We start from the raw sequence: 16653 nt of genomic DNA, 5'->3' as shown, positions 1-16653 counted from the left end.
TACGAGACCCGTACGCCTAAAGAAATTGTGGGTTTGTATAAAGTTAAGCTTGATTTTTTGGATTGGTTGATAATGTTTGAATGTAACCATGGGATTCAAGACATTACAAGGAATCAGTTGTTTCCTTGGCTCTTCTCTAGGCTACCCACTGTTGCATCTGATGTCGTGATAGAGTTGCGGGAGGTGGATAGGATGGATTATGAGTGTGTGAAGCTAGCTTTAATTGCTAGATTTGGGAAGACCCCTTCCCAGTACCTTGAGAGGTTTAGGACTCTCAAAAAGCATGATGGTACTCCTTGGGATTCCTGGGTATGTGAATGTTTGAAAATCTTAGATGGTTGGGTTAAGGATTACAGAGTAAACACTTTGAAGGTATGAGAAATCTTGTTATGTTGGAGTCAATTTATGATGCGTGCTCTCCTGAGCTCAGACAGCACTTGGCTGATTCTGAGGAGATATATCTAAAGAGGTTAGCTAAGGCTGCTGAGTTGTGGGTTGCCAACAGGGCTACTCACGAGGATTCTGGGGCAACTCGGAAGAAGGATGAGGGAAAGCAGCCAAAGAAAGATAACAAGGAGAATTCAAATACCTCCAATCCAAAAGAGGGCCCCAAACAGCAACATAAGGGTAAACCACAAGGGAACCCGAATCAGGCTAGTGCACAATCTGGACCCAAACCAGATGGAGATCAGAACAAACCCCCATTCATAAAAACATTTGGGAAATGTTATGTTTGTGGGTCAATTGACCATGTGAAAGGGGATCCCAGATGTAATAGTAAACCTTCAGGGGTCCATACTGTCTCCTTAGCCTTCTCCCCCGAGGAAGAAGTACCTATGGCAAGTGGAGACTTTCACCTACTGGCTGATGAGCCCATGAGAGTCTCAGCTAGCGTTTCTTTAGTGTCCCTGGGCTTGTGGGAACAACAGAATTTAGATGTCTATAATTCCATCCCAGATGATACTAAAGAGTATTATAAAGATAATGTTCTTGTGAATGGCCAGGAGACTCCTGCCATCCGAGACACTGGAGCCAGCATAACTGTGGTTGATGAATAGTTTTTTAAGGTGGAGGATGTTGCTAAGGGACCCAAACGCCTAACCAAGTTAGCTGGAGGCCCTGTGCAAATACTTCGCCAGTTAATAGCTCTCATCCAGTGTAATGATATGACTGTCAAAATACCTGTTAGTTTGCAGAGTGAAGTGCCTGGGAGAGTCCTGTTGGGTAATGACATGAAAACTCTTGGAGTTGTGTCTAGTACCCCCAGGCCTCCCAGTAAAAGGAAACAGGAGCTCACTAGGCCTGCAAGGGAGAGGACCTTGAGAGGCTCTCCAGGGTAGGAGATAGAGGAATCTATCACCCCCACTCCACAGGAGTTGCTCACTGCTATTTCTGGAAAGAAAGAGGCAAAGGGGAAACCCAAGACCTCCAAGAAAAAGACAGATAGCACCCCTGTGCTACCAACAAGGACATCCCCAAGATTGTCCAAGGTCACACCTGTGACTCCTCCACCTGCTGAGGCAGAGTGTAAGGTACAACCCTGTGTGGTTGATCCAGTTTCTGAAGAGTCAAACCTGGAGGAATACATTGTTTTAGTTGGAGATCTCGACCTTGTTGACCATCCTGAGCTGCAGTCTTTATTGGCAGAAGGTGGACCCAAAAGGGCAGACTTCAACAAAGGACAAAGAGAGTTCTTAGTCTTGAAGGTCTTTGCCTACAGGCAGCTCCTCAGCTCCAGGGGCAAGAGCCTGGGAAGCATAGATTGCACTGGGAGGATGGCCTCTTCTACAGTGAACCGAGTCTATCCCTGGGGACTGCAAAAAGCTTCTAGTGCCCCTAGCAAACAGACTCCATTTCCTACAGTTGGCCCATGAGATACCCTTGGCTGGTCATTTGAGTTTCAAAAAGACCAAGGAAAGGCTCTCCTTATACTTCTACTGGCCTAAAATGGGTTCAGAAGTTGACAAATTCTGTAGGAGCTGTCACACTTGCCAAACCTCTGGCAAGTGTGGAGCCAAGAACGTGGCACCGCTGGTGCCACTCCCAGTGGTGGGAGTTCTCTTTGAGAGGGTGGGCATCGACATTGTCAGTCCCCTTAACCCTCCCACATCTTCAGAGAACAGGTTTATCCTGGTTGTAGTAGACCATGCTACTAGGTACCCTGAAGCCATACCTATGAGGACTGTTATGGCTCAGGCTGTGGCTAAGGCTCTACTTGGTATTTTTACCAGAGTGGGGTTTCCTAAGGAAGTGATATCCCACAGGGGATCCAATTCTAGGTCCCACTACATGCAAGCCATGTGGGAAACCTATGGTGTCACTTACAAGTTCTCTGCAGCCTACCATCCACAGACAAATGGACTGGTAGAGAGTTTTAATCATACTATGAAGAGCACAATAGGTGCTTTAGAGGAACCCCTTAAAAGAAAGTGGGACCTTCTACTGCCATGCCTTCTCTTTGCTTATAGAAAAGTCCCTCAGGAGGGAGTTGGTTACAGTCCCTTCAAACATCTTTATGGCCATCCAGTCAGAGGCTCCTTGGCCCTGATTAAGGAAGGGTTGGAGAATGCTCCTTTCCCCAAGCCAGTCAGAGTGACTGACTATGTGATAGGTCTCCAGAGGAGAATGTCACACATGATGGCAAAAGCTAGTGATAACTTAAAAGCAGGTAAGGCTCTGGTCAAACATTGCCGTGACCAGAAGGCCGGCATGGTTGAGTTTACTCAAGACCAGCTTGTACTACTTATGGTGCCAACAAGGCAGAGGGCCTTGCAGGACAAATGGATAGGACCCTTCAAGGTTGTGGGCAATCTTGGAGAGGTGAACTATTTGGTGGACTTAGGCAGACCTAAGGAGGCTCCCAGAGTCTTTCACACCAACCATTTAAAGGCATATGTCTCAAGACCAGAAGTGGGAGCTTTGCTTCTAGCTTCAGCTCAAGAGGAGGAGGAGAGTGAACCTCTACCTGACCTCCTCAGAGGCTAACCTTTAGATGAGAACATAGAAGGAGTCAATCTCTCTTCTCAACTTACATCTGGACAGCAGGAGGAGTGCAAAGTTATGTTAGATCAGTTTGCCTCCCTGTTTTCACTTTCACAAGGCCTGACCTCTTGGGGCCAGCATAATATTCACACTGGTGACTGTTTACCTGTGAAAATCAGAGGTTACAGAATGTCAGAACATGTGAGATCCCACATCAAAGGAGAGGTCAACAAGATGCTTGATCTCGGGGTTATAGAGCCCTCTACCAGTCCATGGTCTAGTCCAGTTATTCTAGTACCAAAGGCAGGATCCAAGGAGTTGAGATTCTGTGTGGACTATAGAGCTCTAAATACAGTCACCAAGACTGATGCCCATCCTTTGCCAAGGACAGATGAACTGGTGGACAAACTTGGTGCAGCCAAGTACCTCAGTACATTTGATCTGACGTCAGGCTATTGGCAAATAGCCCTGACAGACCATGCCATGGAGAAAACTGCATTCTCAACTCCAGCAGGCCTCTACCAGTTTAAGGTTATGCCTTTTGGATTAAAGAATGCACCTGCTACATTCTAAAGGATGGTCAATCAAGTTCTGAATGGGATGGAGGACTTCTGCATCGCATACTTGGATGACATTGCAGTTTTCAGCCCTACTTGGAAAGAACATGTTGATCACTTAGGATATGTTTTGCCGGCTCTTGAGCAAGCCCATCTGACTATAAAGGCAAGCAAATGTCAAATTGGTCAGAGCAAAGTGGTCTACCTTGGTCATGAGGTGGGAGGAGGTGAAATAAGGCCATTGCCTAGCAAAGTACAAGCTGTACAAAACGGGGCCACCCCTTCTACTCAAACCGAAGTGAGAGCCTTCCTAGGTCTCACTGGGTACTACAGGAATTTCAAAGAGAACTATGGGTCCATAGCTTCTCCCTTGAATGTGATCTCCTTTCCAAAATTCCCTAAGAAGGTTAGATGGAATGAGGACTGCACTTAAGCCTTTGAAAACCTAAGGAAAGCCCTTTGTCAAGCTCCAGTCCTAAGAGCTCCTGATTATCACCAACCCTTGATTGTGCAGACAGATGCGTCCAATACAGATATAGGTGCAGTCCTGGATGAGAAAGGTAGGGAGCACCCCATTTGCTTCATCAGTAGGAAACTGAATGAACCAGAAACAAGGTGGGCAACCATAGAGTGTGAATGTTTTGCCATTGGTGGTCTTTGAAGAAGTTTAGACCATACTTGTATGGATCTACTTTTGTGATTCAAACAGACCACCAACCCTTGAGATGGTTAATGCAAATGAAAGGGGAGAACTCAAAACTTCTAAGATGGTCAATCTGCCTGCAAGGGTTTGATTTCACCACCGAGCACAGGTCAGGATGTCACCACCAAAATGCCGATGGTCTCTCTAGGATGTTTATAACCGACTAGAGTGAAGACATTCATCCAGGAGTGGATATAATCCTGCTCTCCCTTAGTCTGGGGGTGGAGGATGAGTGTTAGGGAGAATTCTCCAGAATGGCTAATTTCCCTTACCTACTGAGTGCCTCAGTAGCTTTGCTGGATTTCTAGGATTGATTTGTTTCACCTGGTAAGAGTGTGAGCCTTTTTTCCCACTCTTACATGTGTTTTGCTGTGTGTGTTTAACATTTTTGTGTTCATAGACTGTGGAGCCTCACCTACTCCATAGGCATCATCATTTTACTGTGTGTTACACAGCACCTTCAGTGTAGTGACACACGGTTGTCTTTTTCAGACTTCCCACTTTAAACTCCATTTTCTGGGAATGACTACTGTCTCCCAGAACATGTAAAGTTGCCATTGACTTTATTAGTCTTTTTAAAACCACACACCCAGGACAAACTATCTTACGTAGAGTTCTGGAAAGGGTTAATAGTTATCCCTTTTTGTCTGTTTGTCATGGAACATTATTTTGTTCCCTTTTCATTAAGATTTGGCTGGTGGCAGTGGTATCTACCCTATTTTTCCTACCGCGGTTATTTTAAATAGTTTGGTATTGTTTTAGGCTACCTTAGTAGCCTCGAACTTAAACCCGCTGGACCACAATTACTTTTATTTGGTTCTGGCTAGGTTTATTCACCATTTCTTTCTATAAAAGTCTTTCTCGTGTTTTACTCTGTGCGCCTAACCATGTTTGGTTCCTTTGTTTGCCTTCCTTTGGCGGGCTTCTGCACAGAAGCCCTCTTTAGGCACCTGAATGTCTGAGGGTGACAGAATGTGGGGTTTGAGGCTCCCTGCACAGGGTCTCCTTGGAGACCCATGTCGCACTCTGTGTGATTGGCTGCGGTGACTACCTGCCGGGACAGCAGCCACTGTGATGTGTGATTGAGAGCCAGGCTCTGTGAATGGGGGAAAACTGCATAAAAAGCATGTCTCTAGTACTGAGAAGGCAGAGTCACCACTGGATCGAGAGAACCAAAGAGAAGCTGACAAAAGAGGACCTCTACCACGGCTGAACCTTCCGGTGAAGCCCTGCTGCGGGTCCGAATCTCTAAACTTTGACGACAGGGAAGATCTGCAAGGAATCTTCTCCCTTTGAGCTGGTAGGAACAACCAGTTTAACAAACTGCAAGCCAGGCCTCCCTCCTCTGGTCGAATTTGCTGTGCACAGTTACAGTGAACCGGATAGCCATGAGGACCGGACCCTGCTTGGGTTTTAAGAAGCGCACCTTTTATTTGTTGCTTTGCTCTGCTGCTGGTTTCTTACCTGGGCAGTGCAGGACCCTTTAGTCTTCCTACTTCATGTCAGTCCGACAGTCGCTTCAGGAACCGTGAGCCTGTAGGACCTGCCAGGAATGTCTGCCTCGGCTACAGCCTTCTTCTCTATTTAAGGTACTGTTCAAATCCGGTTGTTCGTTCCATTCGACCGCAGTAAAAGTGCTTGAAATATTTTGCCCATCCGAGGGCTTGTCCTTCTCTATCCTTTAAAGTAACTTTTCATCTGACCAACTTCGTTCTGAACTCTTGGCAAAGACTTAACCGCAAAGTACTCTGAACTGTGTGATCCTCTACAAAGACTTTGGTCCATTGACTTTGGCCCAGGCCTCTTAATTTGATTTCCTCACTGTAGTTACTTTTTTTAGATTGCCCTGCTTACTTACTTGTTGGTGCTGCTCAACTTTTGTCTAACTTTGTCTTTCCCTCCCTTTTAAATTACTGTAGTGCCATTTTGCTCACACTTCATTTTGAGCTTAACTTGTCCAGAATCTATTGGGTGTGGTGTAGTGTATTAAGATTGTGATTTTTCAACTGCTTCATAATAGTGAAATGTTTTAAAACTGATATATAAATACATTTATATTGTTTTACTCAGAAACCTTGAGTCAGTGTGTGTTTGAACTATAGTAATTGCTGTCCTTTGTGTAACTATTGATACTGCTCACTTTACTCTTGAGATAAGTCTGGCTGCTCAGCCATCGCTACCACTTTACTGTGTAGTACAGGCTTGTACCAAAGGTGAATTTGTACTGTCACTTGTAGTCTTAATTGTGTGTGGTGTTCCCAAAGTGTACTGCATATGATTATGCCTAACTGGTAGTACAACTGACATCAACGCACTTCTCAGCGCATAGTTTCTCAATGCATCTTGAGAAAAAGCATTCTTTTATAACACATAATCGTCATTGATGACATCAACATACGTATTTACTAACATCATCCTATGTGTGAAAACTTCAAAAACCTAGTCGCTATTGTAATTGGTTCTAAAGGAACATCTAAGTATACGATCCATACTAGTCTAACAAAATGAAAGAAAGTGATAGGTTTCTTAACATCAGGTGGGGCAACTAAGCCTTCCCCTTAAACAGGTCACTATGAATGTCACTAAATACACAACGTCCCATTGGTTACACAAACTATAGGACCCTTAATCACGTGGCCCCCTACAATTGGTTGGAACTCCATCAGTACGTTTCCACCTACTTTAGCAGCACACAGGCTGGGCTTCCCACCAATTAGCATATCATCCATCATCATCACCTCAGTGGTCTGCTGTCAATTAAGGCTTTGAACTTGTCCTTGGAAGTGTTCTTTTGCTCTGGAGAATTCAGAGGAGTGAAGGCACGCTCTGCCCTCATGCGTAGGTGTGGTCGCCACGTTTGTTCAACTTCATCCTTCCACGTGACTGGAGACCACAAAATCGAGCTCTAGTGCATTTAAAATACTATTTTCTGATAGACCTCTGATGTCTTCCTTGTTTTTGACAATGTCTTCTGAACAGGAGTTTTGTTCTTTCATACGATTTGTATCCAATGTCTGCTCACCCCACCCTAATATGGCCTTGGCTTCTTGGGCTCATCTAGCCTCGTCTTTCTGAGTGTCACTCCTGTGAATTAATTTAATTGTTTTTAACTGCAACACACTGGAAAAGAGGCCTTCCTTTTTTAGTCCTGCTCTGCTATAATACGTAGTGGAAACATTCATTCTTTACATGCTCCTATTTATGTATACATTGGCGCATGCCGCAATCTATTCACTATAAAGCTAGCCTCAAGAATACTTAATCTGCTTGCGTTTCCTTGCATATGTACATGTGTAAAATGACTTGATATCTTCATAATTTCTGTAGCATATGTTTCTTGTCACTTATCTTTGATACTTTCTTGATGCCTTATAGAATATCTTCATTCTCTTGTCTCTGCATCTCTTCTATGTACATCTACTTGCTTCGTGTGGCGGTGACATCAACATTCTTCTCTTCCATTCAGCTGTCCTGTTTCTTCGGGATTTCATTCAAATGGCCATCATACTGTCTCGTATGCAGGTATGGTTTTCTCAATGGGGACCTTGCTTCCAGGATTCTCCTTGGTATCTGTATGTTCAATGCTTTTGCTCATGTCTCACACTCTGGTTCCAACAATTAGGCAATATGGGCGAAGTGGTTGAGGTGGGGGTACTTGGCTCCTTCTCTGCAGAAGGAATCATAAGACTGCGAACAATAGCCAGCATGTGTTGCAGCAGATGTCAACGGTACACAAAGCATGCCTAAACTGATAATCAGGACAGAAAGAGACGCTTGCAACCGTGGTACCGTCCTTGACTCCGGATACAAGAAAAGCCAAGTAGTTCATCACAGCTGGTGAGTCGAGGGGAGAACTGATAAGAAACTGAACCGTGTTGAACCAAAGTTGCAAAAGAAATGTCTTAGGGGAAAACGAGCTGCAGGGGGGCCCGGCACCATGTGGGTGCTCATTCGAGAGTTTGTGGTTGATCCCCTGTTTTGTTGAAACTATTGATACCAGAAGGCCTCAGGAGAGCCACAAGGAAAAGGTCAAGGTGGTCATAAAGGGGTCTAGCAAAACCCCCTGTGCAGTCGAAAGTCTTTGACCGGTAGGTAATTGGAAAGCTAAGCAAGATGAATCCCACATAGTGAGGAAAGAGAAAGTACTGTGTGGTTGGCAAGAGGGAACCCAATGGAGGGATGCTGATAGAATGGGTCGAAGCCTGATGCCCCAATGAACAGTGTGTTGATAAGCGTGAACCCGACAAAGGGATATCCACAGTGAACTGTTTAAAAGACATTAAGACTTGTGAATTCCTCAGGTAAAATTCACCTGGGAAAAGCCGTAGTGAACCTGACGGAGGGAGGCAAAGATCCGAGAAGGTCTAAGCCTGGAAGAGGGGGATCCAGGGGTGAAAAGCCATCACCTACCGACACATGAATGTAACAGATCAAACTGTTTAAATACAGTCCATAGTGAACCCGACGGAGAGAGTGTGATATTCGAGAGGGGTCTGAACCCGGAAGAAAGGGGGCCAGCGGTGAAGAATCATCACCCCAAGGGCAATCAGAAAGGAACTTTTGTTGGTTATTTTGAACACATCAGTTCCTCAGAGGCAAGAGACTTTTTGTAGAAAAGTGGCTTAACAACTGAAGGTGCTGATACCTGAGAATGAAATGTAGTCTCATGCTGGGAAAGCTCGAGTGTGTGCTGTTCTCAAGAGTTCCACCTTGTCCCGTGCTCAAATCCTAACCTCTGACACTGCTCTGGGCAACCCTCCAGACCAACCTTCTTCGCCTGTCAAGCCATTACACAAGGGGGAAAACCATATGCAAATCAGGCATGGTCCCACCCTCAAAAGTGGTGCTAGGTCAGATCCCTTCTGTACGAGACCACAAGCATTCCCAGACATTTGTTGACCTTGTTGGGCGTCATCTGTAAGGAGTAGCTTGGGTCTGTAGGCCTAGCAGACACGGACCCACGACTGGGCATACCCGTTCTACTCGGGGTGACAATAGCGAAACAAAAAGACATGATGGCTGGAAGGTTCAGCATAGATCTTAACCTCTGGCATTGCTTTGGCAACCCTCCAGACCATCATTCTTCACCTGCCAAGCCATTATAAAAGGGGAAAAACCATATGCAAATCAGGCTTGGTGCCACCCCCAAAGGGGCAGTCCAGCCCAATCTGCTAGGTCACATCCCTTCTGCACGAGACCACAAGCATCCCCAGACATGTTTTGGCCTTCGTGGGCGTCATCAGTAAGGAGTAGCTTGGGTCTCTAGGCCCAGCAGGCACAGGATCTACATTTGGGCATGCCTGTCCCACTTGGGGTGACAATAGCAAAACAAAAGAGGTGATGGCTGGAAGGTTTAGAATACATCTTAACCTCTGGCATTGCTCTGGGCAACCCTCCAGACCTTCGTTCTTCACCTGCCAAGCTGAAGGGGCCCCTGAGGGACCCTCGCGTATGGAAACAAGGCACAATCACCACACACAAATTGATATGCCCGACACGAGGTTGTATTCCCAAAAGCTAGGGTTTATTGCAAAGCAAATAGTCTCAGTTGGCCAACTGGGTCCCACGCCCTTCTACATGTGTTTCCAGACCCCGGGGGATGCAAGACAGAAGAGAATCGTACAACAGTTACATATATACAAAGCAAGCATCTTACAATCAGTGGTGACACATCCAATACTGCCCCTAATACATTTCCTTTGAATCGGGTACGATGATTGACAATGGTGACGAGTATGACACCTTCAAACATTTTTTTAGCAACAGTTTGCAATTTTCGCGAGCCTACAGTCACAAGTCTTTGTTTAAAAGAACACAATGCTTCTGTTCTTGCAAGCAAGCTGCGTACAGGGGAGAGATACATTCCAGGTCTTGCTATCTCCTAGTTTCTATTCGTGTACTGGGGGTCAACTTGCTCTCCAGGGCTCCACAGAGCTCAAGAAAGGGGGGCCGCAAAGAAGAGCATAATTCAAGTCATTTACTGTTCGCTTCTAGCATTTCTACCGTGCTTCCGAGGCTAGCTGGCACCTGTGTACTGATTATAATGCCTTGCTGCTTACTTTCCAAGGATATGTGAGGGAGGAGACCGAGCATTTCTGTCTGGGTTGCTGCGTTATGTTTCAACATGTCTCTTGCGGCCTTGCGTTATGCACTAGTGGAGCAGAATAATATTTCAGTAAAGCAGTTTCAACAGAAATCAAAAAGCAAATGTTAAAGAAAACAAAATGGCGATTTCAGTCTCCTTAAAATGGCCGCGCTTCAGTCAAGTTTATGGCTACATGTTTCTAATACTAAACACATGAGGCGGTTGGTCTTCGGCCAACAAAGTACATTACCTTATGATAGAGGGGTGTCTACTTTTTCTGGACTGAAAAACCCTCCTTTGGCCGTATGCCAAACGCCTCATCCATACATTGCATCCTCTTCTGACAAAGTATCTGATTCTGACTCTGATTCTTGTATACTATTGGTCTCCTCCTCATTGTCATCAATATCGATTGACATGAATTATTTTACTGTTTTTAATTCATCATTGCCGTGAGTATTTTGTTTCATAGTGCTATTTTTTTCTATCATTTGGACACACTCCTCGCTTATTTCAGTGCATATTATAGGTAAGCAGTGTATGCAACAGCAACATGTCATGAATATTCCTAGCCCTGCTACTAGGATCGCAAATAATTTCCATCCCCATTATCGTAATGCTTCCCAGAACCAGGAGCTTATGTTTAATTCCCAACTCCCTTCAGGGGGGTGAAGAGCAGAGCTCAAAATGTGCAACTTTCTCATTGCTTCGAAAATCGTAGGGGAGGAGTCGCTTACAAATACGCAACACGCTGATCCCACGATTTAGAAAACACCACCACGATCAACCATGATTACATCAAGAGCCATTCTATTTTGGAGGGTCATTAATCTAATTCCTTTTTCCTCTAATGTCATATTGTATAATATATCCGTTGTCCCATTTATCGTTTTCTCTAAAATCCTGGACAGTTGTCTTATATCATACGAGTTTATTGCTTGGTCCCAAAATGGTATAAATGATTTTGCTATGTCCTCTACAATTAAACATCCTTGCTCATTCCGCCGTGGTCTTGACCTGGCCAATTTTGCTATGTCTGCTGTTTTTGAAAGGAACACCCCAGGGAATAGGAATCCTAAGTAACAAGTACCTCCCCAGTTTCTAGGTAACCAGGGATACGCCTTTTCTCCACATATAAAATAAACAGGATCTCCTACATAAACTGGCTCTACCTCCTCATCAAGAACCGCTATATTCATACATCTAGTGAATGTCCCTACCGAATAGGAACCCTTCTTCCTCAGGCAAAAAGCAACGGACCGTGGACTTTAATTTACTTTATAAGAGGGGGGCACTTTATCTTTATTTCCTTCTGGGTTCATTTGAAACGTGATTACAGATGATTTATAGGGCACAAATAGTCTATCTTGCCGCCTCACTACTGGTGGGATCGGCCGTGCCTTGTGAAATATAGAACAACCTACGGGTTTCATAATAATGTCTTAGAATTCATTCATATTTGTTCTATCTAATTGACCAGTTTCACTTTCGTTCCATTTCCCATAATATAATGCACTCAAAGAAGCGTATCATGCAGAGCTCAATGGCAGGGGCTGCACATACCAATCAATTCCTTTACCACCATGCTGTGGCAAGTGGGCACAGACCCAGCAATTATTTTTTCTTAATATTGAGTGTGTCATATTCATTATTAGGAGCAATGTGTTATTCCCATAACCTTCTCTGTGTCTTTCTTCCATTGGGGACAGAGTGTAAGTGATTACATGAACCGGGCTTTCAGTAGTGGAGATGTTTCTTACAGGCAAGAGAACCTCTAATGGGTGTATTTCTTCTAAGTACCATAATACTAGTACGGTCATTATTGGGGCTATTATACTCATCACACACATGACTATTGTTAAAATCAGCATACTATTTTTTCGGCAATTCTTTTTGTGTAACCTTCCAGTTTCTATGTTTGACTCATTATCAGCAGTGGTGAAGGAGGGGGCAAAAGCTGGTTCCGGCATTTTTCTCTCTCAGTTCTTCTTCTTCAGCAATGTTCGTCGTGAATATCTCTCCTCGTTGCACTCGTTCGAATGTTAATAAGTTCAGTGAATGTCAACAGTCTGTTCTGCCAGTTCTTAGCAGCCTGGATTGCTGTACGTTGGGCATGATCTCTGTGCATTTGCACATTGCTCAAAGAACTCCAGAGCAGTTATCAATTGCCATCGTATCATGTGAGCCCCTCTTGTCCCCAAGGGGTGATCTGCACATGGATTTTGTTTACTTTAGCACCGAGAAGCCTTGCTTTTGGGCTGTCCGATTTGCACAACCCTCACGCCGCTCTCCTCTAGGCCTCCGGTTCCTATTTCATCCGTGATAGGAAACAGAGGCAACAAAGATCTAAAAGAAATGATGATTGGATCACTCCTTCTTCCGGTTCCGCAAATTATACCGTCTTGCTCTTGGTATCGTGTGATCAATGAATAGTGCAGGTGCACTTCCAGACTCAAGCTCGGAGTCAGCCTGTGGCACAATGGAAGATGATGGTGGGCGCCAAAGTGATGATGCAGGTTTCGTTTCAAACTGCGGCGCAATGAAAGAGGGTGGGCGCCAAAGCGGTACACGTTTAGTGTCAGCCAGCAGTGATGCAGAATGTGCTGGACAACGTTGGGGCACTCTTTGCCCTTCCTCTTTTACAGCAATCTTTTCAGGCTTTGTTCCAGGATCAGGCAGATTTTGGGGCAAAGAACTGGCAACCGTCTCTTTCGTTTCTGGAACTGCTGTCTCTTTCTGATCGTCTCGATCAGGCAGTTTTTCAGATGGTGACGGGACCTTTTTAGCGTGGGTTGCATGAATCCACGCTTTCCTTCCATCCACACGAATGGTGGTCTGCGTTGTTAAGAGTATCAAATAGGGTCCACTCCACCTTGGTTCAAGCAATGACTTCCTTTCAAAGTTCTTGATTAGCACCCAATCTTCGGGTTCCAGTGCATGCCCCGGACCAGTGTATCTGATCGGTAATGCCTCCTGCACCTGCTGATGTATCAAACGCATTTTTTGTATTAAAAGATTACAATAAATTCTGAGCCCAGGGTATTCAAGCTCCCTTAATCGCATCGACTGTGGTGCACACCAAACATTCGCCGGCCTCCCCATCACTATTTCATATGGGGAGAGCCCAGTTCTTGCTTGCACAGATGTACGCATGCGCAGTAACGCTATTGGTAATGCGTCTACTCAGCTTAACTTGTTCCCTGCACACATCTTGCTTATTTTAGCTTTCAAAATGCCGTTGAGGCGTTCAATAAGACCGGCACTCATGGGGTGTCTAGAACAATGGAATCGTTTATCAATCTGGAGACCTGCGCAAATCTGTAATATTACTGCGCCCACAAAATGCGGACCATTATCTGACCATATGACACAGGGCAGACCAAAACGGGAGAAGTACTCCTTCAACATTACTTTCGCCATGCTCATGGTGGTACAGTCTTTTAATGGATATGCTTCTACCCACTTACTGAATGCACATATAACCACTAGAACATACTTCAAGTTTTGGCATCTCTCCATTTCTATGAAATCAAAATGGATTACATCAAATGGCATAGAGGGAGGGCCAAAACTGCCTGTTGGAGTCACCGTTCCCTTCCCCACATTGTGTTGTAGGCATGTAATACAATTCTGGACCAGCCTCTCTGCATTTTTCTTTATGTGTGTGTTCTCCCAAACTGTGGCTAAATGCTTATCTATCTTTTTGGCACATATGTGTGTAGGGCTATGGGCCATCGTGACCATTGCAGTTACATAGGAGTTGGGCAGCATCCAGTTTCTACTCTTCTTGTCCACCCAGCAACCTTCTAGATCTAATTCAGCAGAGCCCTTAGCCCACCCTTGTATTTCGTCAGCAGTGGCTTCTGCCTGCATCTCTTTGACAGTAGCAATTCCATTCTCTATCATGCAGGGCACTTCCTCAGACTGTACTGTTAACATTTTGGTATTCAAGTCAGTGGCAGTTTGTTTTGCAATCCTGTCTGCAAATGCGTTTCCTTCTCCCACTTTGCATGACCTTCCTGATTTAATCCCAGAGGCCCTCCATGCATGTTCGAATTACCTCTGCCTTGTGCGTTTCCTCTTCCTCTATTGTTGGCCGCCACTTGCTGGAGTAGCACCCTTGATTTCAAATTCGCCCTATCCTTCACCTCTTTCTCTTTCGCCGTGTTCAATCTGTTCTCATAATATTGGGCCATATGTAATACTTCACTCAACATTTTTGCTTGCCATGCACTTTCCGATGTCATTATTAAGTTTTGAATTGGGAGTATTAACCCTCTCACATACTTATCGACAAATAGTCTTTTTCCCACTTCTGTGCTTACATCCTGTCCACTAAAGTCTGTGAATACTTCCTCAAATCTATTAAAATAATCTGTAGTTAACTCATCCTTGCCCTGAACGCACGCAGTCAATTTGTCCCATTGAATTCTTCTTCTGGAACAATTTCTTTCAATTTTTTTTATTATCCGTGCTGGTAACGCTGCCATATTTGGCCCCAGTTTTCCCCCCACTGCTTTATTCCTATCCTCCAGTATTAAATTTGCCCAAGTGGCGCCATAGGCCGTCTCATCATCCACTTTCCTTATTTGCTTCCATATGTCTGCTGGCAGGATTACTGGAAATATCAGATCTATATCACCCATAGTGAACACGGGTGATTGCAGATAGGACGCTATTTCCTTATAGAATCCCGACGGATTCTTTCTTATATCGGGAATCGTCTGTTTTATGTTATTTACTTCTTGTCTGGAGAACAAGACGTGCACATATTGTGCTGTATAATGTGCTTCCGTTACCCGTGCAGGGGTGATGCCTGATGCAGGAATCTCTTCTTTTGGTACAAAGGTAGGTGGGACTTCTCTCATGGGAAATACCACACTCACTGTTCCTCCCCCTTCTCTCATATGCAATAATATTCCCAAATGAAGTGATAAGGCTGTTTCTCCTGTTCCACATTCTAATGCTCTCTTATATACTGCCATCATTTCAGGGGGGCTGGCTTTCTTCTCATCTATATCTTTGTCTATCACATATTCAACCATTGTCTGCAGTGCTTTTCTTTTCATGGGCAAGGGGTATTCATCAAATATCTCATGTATTTCCATTGTGGGGATACTAGGATCTGAAATCCATTTTAACGCCTCTCGTACACATACTTTTAGTTTATCGCCTGTCTGTCTTGACGATGGCAAAAATCACCGCTGTATATATGGCACTGCCGCTTCCTTCCTATCTCTCCTAATATCTTTACTCCTATATCCTGATGTGGCAAACATTTCAGCATATTCATCAACAAGTTCATTCTTAAATTCAAAATGTCGGTCTACATGTTCTCTTATTTTTTCATCTCTCTCTATACAACATGCTAATGCATTCAAATCCAACAACCGTTGTGGCGATAGCCTTCCGATTAACTGTTTCCATCTCACCATTAAATATTCCCCCATGCATTCCAACACTACCTGTCTTTCATTGCTCCTCCTGAAATCATACATCGAAGCTAGCGCTGACATTTCATCATTCCCGTTTGTATACATTTCTGCCTGCTCTTGCAACTTCTGTCTTCTCTCCTTGTTGATCGCACTACGGGTCACTCTCGCGCATCCAGCTTGTCCAGCCCCTTCTCTCGCTTCAATGAGTTCAAGTTCAATCACAGGAGGGGAAGATGGGACAGAAACGATCTCTAGGGAAGGAGGTGCAGATGGGACAACAGGAATGGGAAGTGACTTTTGCGGTGCTGACTGGCTAATGGGAGGCGCTGATTGCGTGGTCTGGGGCTGTGCTGGGATTTGGTCAGTTGGGAGGGGCTGAGCAATAGTTACTGACACAGTCTTTTTAGTCTCTTCCCTTGGGCCTCGCTTTGTATCAGTCAATATTTTATTTATCAATTCATCTGATGAATGCAACTCTCGTTGTGGGTATATTTTTTCTTTACTCAACTGATCGCGTCTATTTGACTTTCTCAAACTATCATTCCACTCCTCCTCCTCCTTTTCTTTCACTCTCTCTGCTTTCGACTTATGACTGCGCGCATGTTTCTCTCTACTTCTCCAACGAAGCATAGCTTCCCTTCTCCAATCCATAAGGATATCAAATGCTGCAGGGCGTGTTTTCTTTTTCATCAACACCTTCTCCAAATTATCTATTCATGTAATGTCAAAACTCCCATGATTCGGCCACTGAAGATCTTCCTGTTTTCTGGTTTGCCTATGCAAAGTCTCACAAAACATTATCGCTCCTACACCATATTTCACATACATTTCATACGCCGGCGACCACACGGGTGGCGCAACCTGGCCAGTTTCCAAAGATTGTCTACCGCA

This window comes from Ambystoma mexicanum, chromosome 6q (genome assembly GCF_040938575.1).
Source record: "Ambystoma mexicanum isolate Mex_15411 chromosome 6q, UKY_AmexF1_1, whole genome shotgun sequence".
NCBI lineage: Eukaryota > Metazoa > Chordata > Amphibia > Caudata > Ambystomatidae > Ambystoma > Ambystoma mexicanum.
Note: the sequence above shows the minus strand (reverse complement) of the source record.